Source organism: Drosophila suzukii, chromosome X (genome assembly GCF_043229965.1).
Source record: "Drosophila suzukii chromosome X, CBGP_Dsuzu_IsoJpt1.0, whole genome shotgun sequence".
NCBI lineage: Eukaryota > Metazoa > Arthropoda > Insecta > Diptera > Drosophilidae > Drosophila > Drosophila suzukii.
Window position 1 is genome coordinate 24,083,685 of NC_092084.1, and position 17,089 is coordinate 24,100,773.

The 17,089-nt window shown below is 38.0% G+C and overlaps 1 protein-coding gene and 1 long non-coding RNA gene across 3 annotated transcripts in view; one reads left to right on the forward strand and one right to left on the reverse strand.

The window, feature by feature from the left end:
- The first annotated feature begins 1,818 nt into the window (after positions 1 to 1,818).
- On the forward strand, positions 1,819 to 2,744 carry LOC108004624 (uncharacterized). The gene is made up of 3 exons (XR_001767249.4): positions 1,819 to 2,145; positions 2,210 to 2,455; positions 2,520 to 2,744. It is a non-coding gene; the product is annotated as an uncharacterized lncRNA (long non-coding RNA).
- Positions 2,745 to 16,914: 14,170 nt separating this feature from the next.
- Positions 16,915 to 17,089, reverse strand: part of LOC108004773 (uncharacterized) — a 48,981-nt gene continuing 48,806 nt past the window's right edge. For both annotated transcript variants that reach the window (XM_017067821.4, XM_017067820.4), the window contains exon 9: positions 16,915 to 17,082. The gene's annotated coding sequence lies outside the window, so the exon portion shown is untranslated. The remainder of the gene's footprint in view (positions 17,083 to 17,089) is intronic.

The following is a 17,089-nucleotide window of genomic DNA, read 5'->3' on the forward strand; positions in this document are numbered from 1 at the left end:
ATAATATATATATAATGTTATTATATTATTAGATCATTCCATTCTAAGAAAATTCTTAACACAAATATTTAAATAACCAATAATAATGCCTATAATATATTGGTAATAATATATATTCCATACTAAGGAAATTTTGTATACAAATATTTAAATAGCTTAGAAGTCTGTGACAATTATATTATTAAATATGTTTTATAATAAAATATAATATAAAGATAAAATTATTTAAGTAACTATAATATATCCATAAAATGTATTAGTAATAATGTACTTATATAAAAATTTTATATCATTAGCTTATTATTATAGTATTATTTACTCTTGAGCTTAGGAAAACGCATAAATAGGCCTCATTTCTAGACGGAATCTTCTGCCAATTAGCCAAGAATGAGTGGCAGAGGCAATTGGTCCCCGTCCGACATAAATAATAATCAATTTGATATCAAATCGAGCCACCAACAGACGACAATGTCCTTGCCGAAAAGCAGCAAAAAAAAAAAAGAAAAGGAATCAGAATTGATGATTATTGCTTTTTGACAGAGATTCGCCAAGGCGACAATAAAAACGAGCCGGGGAAAAGGAAAAGTCCGTGCTCACATGTCCTTTTACGAGGATGCGTGGGCTTTCTGTGTTAGTATCAATAAAATAGCCACACACACACTCACACACGTGGGTCGGAAAATGAGGGGCCGAAGGAAAAATATTTATGTGCATGTTATAGTAAGTGCAAAATAATAGCCGGCGGTCGAAATTAGGGGGGTGGAGTGCCAGAAAGGGGGCTGGGAAATCGGGGGTTGGGGTGGCGAAAAGGACACAGACACGTAGCACGCAGACTAGTACTAAAAATGTTTCAACAATTACCAAGGAAAATGATATGTGCCTGTGTTTGTGTGAGCATATGTATTTCTGTGGGTATGTGTGTGTGCCTTTGGCAATAATGCACTCGACACTTTTATTTCTTTTTCATTAGCCAAAAAGCGACTTTCCTCCTTGCCTTCTTCTTTCTTGGCCTTTGGCGACTCCATCTCCTGCCACTTTCTGGGTCGTGACCTTCACATGTGTGTCCCGCCACGCCCACCGCCACCCCAAAAGGGAAAACAAAAGGGGCTGGAAAACAGTGAGCCCAGCACACAACCAATATCTGGAAATAATCAGACCTCAAGGCAGTCACAATATACTTTAAAACCTACTTCACCCAGTATTAATTTATATAAATACTTAATCTATCTTAGATTATCTAAGTTTATTTAATTGCGTCACAACTAGTTTTTATTTATATTATAAATATTATTTTATATATGTTTACTGCATACAGCCACAACTTGTTTTTATATAAGCCCAAGACTTTTTAAAATTAATTAATTGATTATAATATATATAAAAATATTTAAAAATTTATATAACACTACCAAAACTAGTCTTTTTATATTATATATATATTTTTTTTTATAAGTTAACTGAATAATGCCACAACTAGTTTTTACTTAAGCCAAAGATTTTTTTAAATAGTTATAGTAAATATATATTTATTAAAAAGTAAAGAAGTATTCCTTCTGTCATTTTATTTATTATTTTATATAGGTTTACTGAATAATGTCACAACTAGTGTTTATATATGCCGAAGATTTTTTAAAATAATTAAAAACATTATTTAAATAAATGATTTTAATACTTATTTTATTATTGATGTAATACATATTATGTACAATGTACATATTCTAAGTGTATGTTTTTAAATTTAGTCACATTTTTTTGATCAAACTATCCATGCTTTTAAATGTCATTCCAAAATAGTACCTAAGCTCGTCGAGACCCCAAAAAATTCAGTCAACCAACACATCTTGTCGAGGTAACAAGTACAAAATTCCAAAAAAACTACAAATATTTTCGGTCTATTTTCGGTGAACATCTTTTTTAAAAAATATATTTTGATATTTGTTTCGTTACTCGTTTTGTTAATTGTTTTGTTAAGAGTTCTTATTAGGCTTAAGCATAAAGTGTTATAGAGAAATGTGGGCGGCCTCACGTTTTACTGTACTGATGTCACACTTAACGCACACTTGACGTACACTTGAATTACACGGTGTTGAATGCAAATACTCTAATGGGAAGAACTACCATGAAAGCAAAGAAATCTACACTGAAGTAAGTATTACAAACTTTTATTGTGGCTTTTTTAATATCTTAAAAATCACTATTTAATCCCTAGCTAACTAGGAACCCTCAAGCAGGCCGGTCATATGAACTTCCCAGATGCGCTACACATACATAAACAGACTTGGACAACAAAGGCATACGAAAAATCTGAAGTTAAAAATTTGCTGTATCCAAAATTCCCCGTAACCCCGATATCGTGTGAGAATGGAAGAGTTCTCAACGAAGACTTGCTTTGGATTGTGCAGTGCAATGCAGCTGAATTCTCACTCTTTGATCGATGGATTCGGAATTGGCAGTGGTGAGTTGTGAAAAATCCATGTTCTTAATATATCTTCTCTATAGAATATCCATATATATATCAGACGATCGTTTGAAGGCCGGAGATGACCCATTAGGAGGAGATGGCCATCTCTCCGGCCCACTAAAGATTGGGAATATACGGAAGTGAACTACCTAGCTGCACCACCACAAGAACCAACCACCCAGTCGCTCCATTCGTCCTTGTCCGGCACTATTATATAGTAAACTTTATGGCCAACTATTTGGAAAAAGACACTAACAAAAATACACTTGCAAAACAAAACAAACTCCCTTTCGTCTTTTGGTCTCTATATAAATTCCGGGATTTACGGGGAAGGCGCAAATTGCCCTTTACTGTCATAATTTCTAATACCCGAACCCCCAAAGATGGCATAGCAGCTCCATAACCCTACTTTATTGGCATCATAAGACGCACTGCGTGTGTGTTTTCGCCAATAGTTTGCAATTAGCAGGCGGGCAATAAAAATGCCCATCAACATAAAAATAATCGAGAAAAATCGTACAATGGTTATTTGGTGTCTAGTATTTTGTTTCCCTTTGACCAGAGCAAATAATTGAACATGCCACGCCTTCTATGTACTTATTATCAACAACAACTGCGCACATTTCCCACCGCAGAAATCTATTAAAAAATTCGGGCGAAAGTGGCCCAAAAAGTGAGTTTCGTGTGCGCGTTGTAACGTACAAATTATGTAAACATCGTGGGGTCGAGGGGGTGAAAAATTATGAACCTTTAGGCAGATTGAAGGGAATTTTTTCTGTTAAATACATATATATATTTTTGGATTGGAAGGCGAAAAAGTACAGGGACAACTGCGGGCCCAGATGAAAAATTCGACCCTAGGCAATATTTACAATTAAAAAATTAACGTAAAACAGACCGAAGAAGGGCCAAAAAGCGGGGGGTTGTGGCTACAGGGGTTTCTTGAAAACAGAAATTGGGGGAAAATGCCCTGGAAAAAACTGTGAAAAAGCCCTAAAATCAATAGGAAAAAACCTCAAGTGGAGTGGGCCAAGAAATAACTGACAATGTTTAAGTTCTGCACATATGCACTGGGAGAAATAACAGAATATAAAGAAGTTTTTATTAAAAAATTTATTGCTTGAAATAAGAAAATATTTAATTCTCCGTCTTAGCTATAAAATGTGTATCTTATAAATATATAACAATAAAAAAAACCAAATTAATCCAAGCAACTTTAATCAAAGTTAAAAATATCTACTTTAGAATGCTTTGAAAAATGCATAAAGTAATATTTGAACCGACCGGTTTTCCATCTTTAAAAATATTTTTTGAAAACTAGTTTTAAAGTGCATAGTTATATTGAAAAATATATTATTTTCTTCTGTGCATATATGTGGATAAGGAAAAGTATGAATGTGCTTCGAGGGGATTTTCCGCGAGGCCTAATGGAAATTGTATTTATCTCGTTTGAAGTTTTTCTCGTTCCACCACCGAAAATCGTACCTCGCACCTTCGCCACCCCCCACCACCCACTTTCCACCATCCCCACCCACTTTTCTCCGCCCACCAGGCGACACTTGGCCTCACCTTGCACCCCCCCACATCCCGAAACCCCCTCCCCCTCGCCATCAAGAAGCCTCAAGCGTTTTTTATAAATTAACAAACGAAGAAGCAGCAGCGAAAAAATGATCAGAAAAACGGCATAAAAAAAGGAAAAGCGAAATGAATATTTTTTTCCTGGTAATTTCTCTACCATTTTTATCCTCAGTTTGCGGCTGTCAAGAACGCCGGGGAAAATGTCTAAAATATTTCCATAGGTAGTTTGGTGGTGGGTTGGGCTATATCTTCTGATCCTTAGTGTTTTTTGGGCTAATTTAAGCGTTAAACCGACTCCAGGCGGCCAGCAAAAAAAAAGGGGAAGCTGTAAAATGAACAGTTGGCTGAGTGATTGGGCGGATGGCAGGTGGGCGTGGGGTGGGAAATCGGGGGGGTGGGCCACCAGAACTGATTATTCAAATCCAAAAATCTCCAGAGCCAATTTGAATAACTCTACTTTGGCCTCTAGGAACCGAGTATCGATGGAATAATTAATAATAATAAAGTAAGGAAACAATAAAGAAGATTACATATTCAGGGAGTAAAATGCAAATAAGTTAATGTCTTGAAAAAGTAAACAATCTAATGCTTAAAACATTGGTATATGTTAGTTGAGTAAATTAAATAATTAGCGTTTAAAATCTCGTCACCCTTTTACAACACTCAAAAATAGTATCCAAAAACTATTAAATTAGTTCTAGCTAAATCCTTTAAAAACCTTTCCACATATCATCATATAATAACTATATATGCTGGCACGTTTCAGCGCTTGCAAAACGCTTCACAAAATGGCCAAAAATTGCCAATAAACTTTTGCACAGATGCAAACATATAGAGTTTCCTAATGAATATTCGCATTCACAATTGGACACGTAAAACGTGTGTGGAAAATGTTTGCAAAAATGGGGGGAAAAGGGTGGCAAGGACGTGCCTGTTTTGGCCAATTGCCTTTTGCGCTTCGATGATGGGAAAACTTTTTCGATAATACTCAAAAATAAGTGTGAAAATTGTGGAATATTGCACATGCAAAATACACAAACAATTGACAGAGTAATAAACACAGACGCACACTAACATTGTGCATTAGATATTATTGTGGCACACACTTTTTAGGACGGGGGGAAATTTAAATAGGTTTTAAGGCTTGAGAAACTTGTTGCAATTTTTAAGTAAAGTGCATACATATATTAGTGTTCTGTAAATCCACTTGAAACCTTTATCTTTTGCCTTGCCAAAAAGTTTTGGCAGAGAGATGCGCCACATGACGTCATTGATTTTCAATAAGGATTCCAAGTTGTCTACTTGTGTTCAACCAATAATCCTTCAGCACTTTCACTTGATACACAGGCACAAATGGGGGCGAAATTATATATTGGTTTAATTTAAAATCTGGGAAAAATTGTTTAAAAAAATGAAATAAAAATGTAAAGATACTTTTGGAAAACAAAATAAATACACTTTTTAAATAATTAAATGAAAATTTAAGCGAATTTTAATATTTAGTATATAATTCCATTTGGTAGACATGAGGTACTTTTTTTTGTGTATAAGTAAATATAAGTATTTTAATATTCAAAATAAGTCTTGTTTTTCTTACATAAATTTTTTAAGGAGTTTATTTTGATACTTTAAATGTTTTCTGTCAAGTGCAATCAATAAACACAGACGCAGACAAGTAAAGAGTGAGATGAAGACGGGGAGCCGCAATCCTTTTCATCGACTTTCTTAAATGTGAGCTTCCGTTTCCGCCGGGAAATATTTGCATACTTCAGAGCGAGCGATTCGATAAGTTTGCCAATGGGAGGGCGAATTTTTATAGGGGTAGGAGGCCTGTCAAATTTTATGATAGCGCCAAACATAACTCATTGACAGCTTTGCATTTTCACATGCCGCCCTCACCACGGGGGGCGTGGTGGGGGTAGGGTGGAGGTGGGTTTTCCCGGGGGGTGGACTTGGGCGCCTTCTGCATATTGCACAAAGTTATGAGCCGCAAATGATAAACGGCCTTGAGAGTTTTCCTGCTTTCCCAAGTGGGAGTTAAAATGTTTGAGGGGGGAGTTATTGATTTTTATATTTTACACAAGTATTTATCAATATTTCAGGGAGTATAGAATTTAAAAGAATATCTTTTTAGATGGTAAACAACTATTTTGTTTTATTAAAACCCCCAATTTCTTGAGAATTTCCTTACATGCCAATTTTTACATCAGTTGTAACCTTGTCGCCGCGTTTAAATTTACATTTTCCAATTCCATTACGATATTTTCTTTTTTTCGAGCTCATCAGCAGCGCGTTTGTTTTGTCATCAAGCTAATTAATTAATTAGAAGCAGCAACAACAGCCACCGCAAGTGGTGTGAAAAATCGCCGGGACACACCTCGAAAGGCACACACTCCGCGACCTCCGACCCCCGACCCTCGACCCACGAACTCTAAGTGAGTGTGCAATAAAATGGTGTCCCCAGTCTAATTAGATGTGTAGTTGATTCTAGTTGTTGTTTTATTTTCCTTTTTTTTGCTCTACCATGCGTGTAATTCATCAAATGTCAAAGCCAAAAGCCAACTGACATCGACTGCACCTTTTGGGCGTGTTGTTTTATTATGCGATATACCCCTAAAAAACGAACTCTCATTTGAATATTTTTTCCCTCTTAAAATGAAGCCAAAACTGAAAAAAAATACTTATATCGAGTGTGCTATTAAACGTACAAAATAATTTATATGGGTGTCTAAAAGTATGCAATGATATATTTTTGGAGTTCAAGAACTGGAGGCGCTCTTTTGTACTGCATACTTTTAGGCACTTATATAGGTGATTTCAAATATCTATTATATGTACTATATAATTGTAAATAAATGTTGTAGGCATTTTTAACAACCATCATTGTTGTAAACTTACACTCCATATATTTCCACTTCATTTTAAACACCCCCGAAACTTAATAACCATCATAACCTCCCAAGAGATGACTACATCTCGAATAAGAGATCAATTTAGAGCAGATTGCTGTATATTAAACCCTTTCCGATTCAATAGCCCCCCTCAAAATATAAGGGGCGAACAAAAAAATCCAGACAAGCCGCAAAATGCTGTTAAATCTCTCGCACTTTTCGACAATTTCCGTCTTTATAAAGATAGCATATTCTCATATATCCGGAGTTGTCGCCAATTCATTTTTATTGCCCTGCCTGTCAGTTCTTCTTTTTCATTTTTTATAGACGTTTATAGTTCTTTATGTGGCATAAATTTCTTTGTCGACAAGGGAGAGCAGCACATCCAGCATAAAAGGCATAAAAGGGTAGTTCAATTGATGAGGGGGGTTTTTGGTTTTTGGGGCATTTTGACAATTTCGATATTAGCGCGTGCGCCAAAAAATATGCAATAACAATTGTCATGCATGCAAATGACTTCATTTGTTGGCAATACTTTCGTCATGCTCTCGCTACTATCCCCTTTCCCAAAGATTTTCCCCCTCGATTTTCCTCCATTTCCCCATGGCCGTTCCGCTTTTCTTTTTTAGTTGGTCGCCACTTTGCATGATTGAACTGAGTTCTCGGGCTTTAGCCCCCCATTCCATTCCAGTCGAACTCATTTGATTTCTTTACAGCCGCTGGCTTGGGGTTTTTTATGAATTCTTGCATACTTTCAGGCGCTGCCCCCGTCCTTGAGTGGGTGGTTTTCGGGGGAGGGGTGGTTTTTGGGTGGTTTCTAGCGGGTGAAGTGGTTCCTCCTATGACCAAGTTATGTATGCAGATTGCGTGGCGCACGTAAATTTATTTAATTGTATTATTTGCAATGGATGAAGATGTGTGTGTTTGTGAATCGAGAGGGAAAAGAGGCCAAGCTAAGAAATGAAAGATTAAAGCAGGCCTGGTAATTGAATAAGCCATTCAGTAACACATATTTGTACGATTTTGAGCCAGAAACATGTTCCCTTGACAGCCAAAGCAGTTCAATAAATATTTTAACAAACAACTTTTGGAGATATGACACAAAAGACCTATTAAAATATAACTTACTAACCAAAAGTGATAGTCTGAGGTCACTAATTCCATTTTCAGCATATAATAACTTCGATTAAGACAGTATCATCTTGGAATATTATACGTTCAGGAAACAATTTAAGCGTAGATTTTAAAAAAAATTTTATTTAAATCGAATAAAAATATCACGTTTTAAGTCAAGTTATAAGTTTAAGCAGAGCAATTTAGTGTCACCAAATGCTTCGACTAACCTTAAAAGGAATAAAGGCATATATAATGTTACTCATGTGATTTAACATGGATTGGATTATTCTTATGCATATTATAAATTAATACTTAGGCGATTAGTATGACCATAAATTTAATATATTTCTAATCTATCGATCTAATTTATAGCACAGCCGAAGCATTTTCTTTGTTTTTAACCGCTTGTTTTGGCTCGCTGTCCCCCCAAAATCCATATAGCCCGCCCCTTGGCATTTGGTTAACCCTTGTCGAGTCGATTGGCCAGATTGGATGGGGGGGAAAGTTGGCCCGGGGTTATCTGCCCCTTTTCATCGGGCTTCATTCATCATCCAAATCGACTTCCGTTCCATTCCGTTCCGACGGAGAGCGATGCAAACTATCGATAAGGTTCGCCGGGCGGTGCTTTAATGGCAATTTTATCGATAATGTTCGTGCTGAATTTTCGATTTTGTTTGCTTGCATGTCGTTTTGGCCGAAAGCGAATTATGAGCGATCGACACGCCAACACAGCGACTACGAGTACCAAGAAATTGTGCAAATCCCTGGTAAAACTGACCCGCACCCGTTGAAAATCCCAGGTCGAACCACCCTTTGATTTAGTAATTTAGCACACAATGTGTTTGTGGATTTTCCGTGGCATTTTGGGGCTCCGGTTCTGGGTTCTGGGTTCTGCCCCTATAAAACCCAAATCCCCGCTCCACTTTTGCTCAAATTATGAACACGCGACTATATATCGAACGGCTTGGGTGGCGGTGGGCGTGCCCGCCCTATCAATTAGAACTGGCGACCGAACATCTTGATAAGGAATTCCCTAACCCCCGACCCAAACCGAAACCTCGATTCGCATTCGTACGTAAATAAATAAAAATAAAGTGCCAACAACGAAATGCGCTTCAAACGGTCATTAAAATCGCTCGCCTTTGGCCAGTTCCTAAAAGCATGCACCGCTAATTGCCACATAAATAATAAGCCCAAACCAGGATCTGAATCAGAGACCAGCCGAAACTCCACTGGGGTTTGGGCTTACCAATCGAAAGTGGGTTTTGCAGCGGGGGACCATTATAATTTATCCAGACGCGATTATCGATGTGCCCGGGCATATATCATTTGTTAGGGGTAGGCAAATGGGTAATTATTGGCAGGGACAGTAAGTACATCTCGATATCTTCCAAAGGTCCGGGATCTTAAATTAGGGGTTACGTTAGTTACTTATCCACCACTGTGCATACGATAGAAAGTTAAGATTGGGTATTTTGAGTAATGGGATTTTTAAAATGTTTTTAAAAACTTCTTAAAGTTCTAAAAAAAATCTAAAACAAATCTTAATATTTACAATACTCATATCACTTTGGTTTTGATATAGCTTATAAGTCTGCCCAAAAGAATGCAACAACTTATTTTAGAGAGAGTCCGATGCAATGTATTTTTGACTGCATACTTCTAGACACCTTTTAAAGCGGTTTTAAACCTACAAGTTAAGCTTCTTCTTGTTCAAGCACAACTGTACCTCCGAAAACAGCATCTTGTGATGCGACTTCCTCCACATATTGCCCGTCTGCTGTGTCTATGTCGCATTAAGTTCAATTTCGGCTACTAGATCAGAATTTATGACATTGACGAAACGATAAAACTGTTAGCCACTGTCCGGCGACATAAATGTGCATTACACACAAGCGGCCAATAGAGGGGTTTTTTTCGGTGGGGGTTACGGGAAGTACGAGGTCTACGGAATTGGGCGGCCAAAAGGGGGTGGCAATATAACTGACCAGGCAACGGGAAAATGAAATGCGATGCGATGATGCTGGGACGAAAGCCTAAAACTATTAATTTCAACCTACGGGGATTGGGGGAAATGGAGAAATCTATATTTACGATTATTGAAGTTTATGACGAAACGTTTTCGTATCATTCTGCGTCGTCACATAAAGACAGAGAATGAGAGAGTGGTGAGGCCAGGATGTCCTCCATGGGGTTGGGAATTTCATAAATGTTTTTGCACGCAAGCTGCTAATAACATTCCTGGGACTGAGAGTGCACTGGAAAAAATACCTTTAATTGGTATAAGAAATGTTATTAAAGAAATTACAAGTATAACACAGATCCTGAGTGAAAAGGACTATGAAATAATGTCTTAAAAACCTAAATACTAAAGGTCTTCAAGAGTGTAGTGTCTTAAAAACAAAGATATATCAGGTATAAAAATACTATTTAAATAAATATTTATACCCGTTACTCGTAGAGTAAAAGGGTATACTAGATTCGTCGGAAAGTATGTAACAGGCAGAAGGAAGCGTTTCCGACCCCATAAAGTATATATATTCTTGATCAGGATCACTAGCCGAGTCGATCTAGCCATGTCCGTCTGTCCGTCTGTCCGTCTGTCCGTCTGTCTGTCCGGATGAACGCTGAGATCTCGGAAACTATGAGAGCTAGGCTATTGAGATTTGGCGTACAGATTCCTGAGCTTCTTACGCAGCGCAAGTTTGTTTCAGTAGACCGCCACGCCCACTCTAACGCCCACAAACCGCCCAAAACTGTAACTCCAACAGTTTTGATGCTAGATAAAAAATTTTAACTGAAATGTATTGTTCTCATCAATACCTATCGATTGACCTAAAAAAAAGTTTGCCACGCCCACTTAAACGCCCACAAACCGCGAAAACCTGTGACGCCCACAATTTGCATGCTACATAAAAAATTTTAACTGAAATGTATTGGTGTCGTCAATACCTATCGATTTATCCAAAAATAAATTTGCCACGCCCACTCTAACGCCCATAACGCTTAAATCTGTCTACCGCCGGTAGGTGGCGCATTTTAATCTCGCTTTGCTGCTTGCATATCTCCATTTAGCTGAGTAACGGGTATCTGATAGTCGAGGTACTCGACTATAGCGTTCTTCCTTGTTTTCTTCTTATTTCAGCTAAACTTACTACTATTTTCTGCCAGTGCACGCCCACACAATCGGTGGGCGGACAGGTGGCACAGCCTCCAGTAAACAGTCACAGTTACCGCTTCGGTTAGTCGGCCGTTCGGTTCGGTTATTGTGGGATAGTTTTTCGTTTCGGGGTTGCTGATGATGCTCTGATGTGCTGATGTCCTGTATGTCGTGGCTGTCCTGGCTCCTGATCCTTGATGATGGCCGCAAAAGTGCAGCACGCTCGTAAAACCAATGGGCAAATAGCCACTGGCGAAATGCCCAGCTAAGAATGTTGTGTAATTACGTTGCGTTACGCACAGATAGACCTTCGGAACGGAAAGGAAAGGTTTTTTCGGGGGCAGGCCACCCCTCGATAATAACCTCCCAAGGCTGTTTTGACCGCTGTCAGTTGGAGAAATCATAATTAGGCCTTCGGTTCCTTATACGCATCCGCATCTGTATCTGTATTTGTATCTGTATCTGAGCGTGTGTTCTTTTTATTGTTTTAATGAACACACGAGTACAATCTTGGCCAGGACCTTTGTTGGTCACTTGGGTGGATGGTTTCTAATTTCCAAAGAGGGGGGGGTGACATGGTAAATACTTCCCCAAGCTAAACCATAATTGACGTTGTACCGATTGTCTCGCTGTCGATATGAAACAATAACAGTTGCTAAATTGGTTGACCAAGGCAAATAAGGCGGGGAATACGCATAAAGAGCAGCTGATACGGTCTTAAAAATGTCTTAAACATTATGAAAACGACAGCTTTAATGTATTTAATGGAATAAACGTTCTCCATGCCTTCAAACCACATCTAGCATTTTAATTACCCCGACAACAAAGAAAATCCCCTGAATGTAATCAGACATTTAAAAAAAATAGAACCAAAACCCCTGCCAATCCCAAATGATCCACTCGTGATGGAGCCGCAATAACAACAATGCAGAGATAACATTTAAGCGAAATCGCTTTAAAATCAATTAACCGTAAAATCACTCGGCTATTTGCAACAACAATCGAAAATGATGGGGGGCCATATGCGAGGAGGCCAAAAAGTACCGCAGGCGCCGGGAAAATGGACAACAATCAAATGTGGTGGCAATAACATTAGCCCCCGCTGGACCCCGATTCCCCCGATTCCCCCGATATCCTGCGAACTGCAGATGCCAACCCCACAATATATGTCGGACATATCGCATACAACCCTTCCGTTCTGATGCTGCACTTGACCCTTTCCGCGCAAAATGGACGTGCTGCCAGGTATTAACCTCCATTTAATGTTAAACAAAGCCGCGTTACACATGTGCGATGAAAAAAATGGTATATTCGCATGTGCATATATACACAACGCCCCCCATTCAGGCCGCCAAACATTTCGATTAACATACGCAAACATGGGCTGAAAGAAAAGCGCGGCGGAAAAGTGAAAAGTGGGAGAAGTGACCGGCGTGGAAAATGCAAAAAAAAACCAAGAAATATACATAAAACAGTGGGTGTACGAGTATAGAAAGCCGGCAAATTGAATTGCTGGCAAACAAGCGGCTCCTGCAGGAAGTGCGATAGGTAAAAAAATGTCTAAGGGAATCTTAAGTGAAGCCAACAATCTACAAATACCCTTTGAAATTGTTTCCAAATTCAAAAGATACATTGAAAAAAGTTTAAAAATATTTTATAGTGATAAAATAAAGGTTATTTTATTGGAGCTATTGCTTTTAATAATTGTAATGGTAAATATAAGAGAAAATCATCATATCATATCATCATTATCATTTAATTCTACTAAAATACAGGTTTCTTCAGGAACTGATGTTTGTTTTCGTTGTAATTGTAGACATACATTTAAATCTGTTTTTAGTATTATCCCTAATTTGAATTGAAATGATACATATACATTTTTATATATATTTTAAAAATAATATATATAAAAACCAACTTTATACTAATAAATACAGTAAAAACAGAAATGATACAAGACATTTTTAAAGGACCCAAAATCGCAATACCTCTATAAAGAGTACAGAAAAGGAACGGCCAAACATATATAAGCATGTGTACATGCATTTATCTGAATATGCACACACGTTTCACACATATGGACCTACGTATATGGGGAACATGAGAATCATCATCAGCTCCATGGTCATCAGAATCGTTTTAAACAAAACGGACTAATTAAGCGCACGTTGGCCGTGTTGGTCCTTGAGTGGCTAACCAGGAAAATGGAGGAGGAGTGGGTGGTGGGTGGTTGGAATGTGGGTGGCTGGTGGGTGGTGCCGAAGGTGAGCCAAGGGCGTCAGGTGTTTGGGTGTGAACTGGCTTATTAATGGGTAGCCGCCTTGAAAAGGAACAAGAACGAGAGATATTGCACATACAGGCACTTGGCTTATTTTCAATTGGCAAGTGGCTAAAGGATTTGCCATAAAATCCCCTCTCACACACCCACACACACACACACTCACCGACTTTTCCCCAGAATTTTCCTATTAATGAAAATGGCTTCGGTGGCACATTCAAGACAGGCAGAAAAATCGCTTTTTGAGTAGTCAACTCGTAGGAATAAAACGTCTGCTTTTCTCTGGACTTAAGACGCTTTGATGTATGTGTGTCAGAGTTTTTCCGTAGAACCCCCTCCCCTACTTCGTAATACCATTCCCATATGTATCGCCCCGCTAAATCCGTCTTTGAATAATGATGCCGTTGATAGCTGGGATTATACTCAGGCCCACATGTACTATATATATATATATATATCTATGGCATATATCTGCCTTATAGTCAGGCCATTTATTTATTATGCCACAATATTCAATGACCCTTAATGGCATTTCGTAATAAAAATATTGGATTAGTTTGTTAGTTTTTCGGGGGGCAGAGAGACAACCGTTGGCCATCATCAACCACCAACGCATCGAACCAGTACCGAAAATCACCCAAAAACTAGCCACTCCACTCTCATCGTCACTTTATCAACTCAACCCAGGCACATTACATATTCCATTAAACGGCTAATGAGCCCATTGTGCTTCTGGACATCTTGGGCAGGATGCGATTCAGGTGCCAAAGAGATCAAAAGAAATTATTGGGAAAATATCTATCAGATATATATATAACATTATGTATTTGATATTTGATATATGAGTGGTAAGAAGTGGGTTAGTACCCAGGCTCATTTTGGCCCTAGTCGCCAATTGGCTGGCATATTCATGCTGCTTATTAAAATATTGAAAACCCTTGACCCGAAACTTCTTGGCCAGCTGCTCTGGCACGTATTTTGGCTGGGAATCCGAAACGAAAGCTGGAAACCTGGAAACCGGATCCGTATCCGTAACCGGGAGTCAAAGTCGATGTTTTGGGCCCGAGCATGCATGTGACATAATAAATATTAATGACAGCTGACCGACCGGCTAGGAGATCCAAAAACACCGCCCAGTGGGTGGTGGCTCACTGATGATGATGTGTGGTGCTGCAGGAGGTGGGTGATTCAGTGGTGGTTAATGGGTAATGGGTGATGGGTGATGGGTGGTTCGGTGGCTGATCCTACTACTTTTGCTACTCTGCGTTGACGTTGACACACATTCGACATGTGACAGATAAATTATGGCAATTGGACGAATGCCGACACACCTACATTTAGAGATGGTAAAATAAGCCAATATGTTTGATGACAATAGATCATTAATGATATATTCCACATCATAATATATGTTCAAAAGAACATATTCACAAAAAATCCAACTTCGAAGTACAAATATCAGTGATTGATAACTTATCGATATCAATCGATTTATCTATAGATTATTTGATTTAAAATTCGATATACAAGGATCTTTGTTTTATATCATATATTTTATATTATTATATTTATCGCACGACGTATATTTATAAATAAATTCATGTTTTAAATATTATACTTTTTAAAGATTGATAGTATATCGATGTTAATCGAATTTAACTATCGAATTATATATTGTTAAAATGTAAGTCCATAGGTATAATAGTTATCATAGTGTAATGGGTGATATTATATTATTTATATCAAATACAATATTTACAAACCATAGATATAAGTATCGATATATGATATCATTATTTTCAGACGATATACATCCCTAGGTAGTCCACCCTCGCCCTTAACCCTCCAGTGCCCAGCAGCGTTAACCCTCCGGTGGCCAGTCATGCCATTTCTGCCATGAGATCATTTTTCATTTTTTCCCCTGTATTTGCCTCTGGGGTTGTGACATATGTACGTTGTCTTTGCAGAAAGGCCTGTTTTCACTGCTAATAGTTTTTCTTTATTCGGTATTTTGGTATTCCGGCGTGGGTCGAGTTCACTATCAATAAACGTCTCTCGTAATCGACATATTCAAAAGTGACCTAAAGGTCTCGTCTGTGCTTTTATTTCGATTGATGAAAGACGAAACCACCCACTGGGTGGCCACCTCCCCTGCAGGTCATTAGTTCGGGGTCCTGCGTGTTGACTTTCATAGAAGCCATGGCCCAGGGTCATTGTCAGGGCGATTTTTCAACCTCCCCGAGATAAATGCGAGGTCATCAATATCAGGCGGAATAAGTCGCCGAATGCATATGGAATCGCAGATCCAGGTGGGACATTGGATCGTCCAGGAACTCATCATAAACGATGTCTTTAACTAACCGCAATAAATCAGCTGTACTTGGAAAAATTCCCTATAATAAACCTTGTTCTCAGAAAACTCTATTTAAAAGCGTGGTATATTCTATAAATCATTTAGATATACAAACTTTTTATTCTATATTTTGTTTTCCAGAAAATAATATGCTGTGTGAAGGAACTGGAGATCAAATTAAAATTATTCATAATCAAATATTTGGGAAAGTGTAACAATTTAAATCTACACTAAGTTCTAAATAAATTGAAATTTATTTAAGATTTTGTGGTATCCTTGGACATTTGTTAATTTTTCAAGTACCTCCACGTTTTCTACTTACTTTTGCTCGCTGCGATGGCCAACCAATAATGTAAGAATAAAATAGCAATACAAAAGCATCAGAGAGTTATTTACAAACAACGGGCTTAAAGCCAATTTCAAGAGAATAAAAGAAACCCCAGCAAACAAAGTGAACGCCAAACAACCCCTGCCCCAAAAATTATATCGGAGGGGTGTAATGCGCGTGTATAAAAGAATCAAAAATCTTGATTTTGATTTCAGATACTCCCACCCCCAAGGGGGTTTTCGCTGCCAGGGGCGGAGGTCAGCGAGGGGGTCGGGGTCGGGTCACAAGTCAAGTGGCGCTTAGTATCCAAAGTCCGGAGTCTCCCAAGTCCGGGGCTTCCTATGAATTCCACTTCAATGAATTGAAAAATTGCCTCGAACAAATTTGATGCGCTCTCTGTGTTTTTTTTTGCTGCTTTGCATTTCAGTATTTGAGATACAAGAGATGTTCCAGATACAAGATACAAGAAAATTGGGGAGGGAGAGTTCAAGAAGAACAAAAAAAGTGAAAGAGGGGCCTCACCGAACATGACATTTGACATTTGATAATGTCATTTGCCGCGTAATTGTTTTTTGATTTGCTGCTTCGCTTTGCTTATTTTAAGTTTCCCATTTTTTGACTTGATTGCTTTTCTGGCGGTGGCTAGATATTAAAATGGGAATACAAAAATAAAGGTTCTGGTTAACTTATTTATAAATATAATATCAAACCATCATGGTAGGTTCCCTTAATTTTTTAGACAAACTTAATAGTTATCAATTTATTACCCACAACCACATGCTTGTTTATTAAAAATGACATAACAATTTTTTAAATTTGGCAGACACAAGAGCGTATAAAAATATATATATGTATGGACTTTCAAAAGTCAACCGCTTTAGCTGCAAATATTCGTCAAAACTTTCTTCAATGATGTTCTGCAAT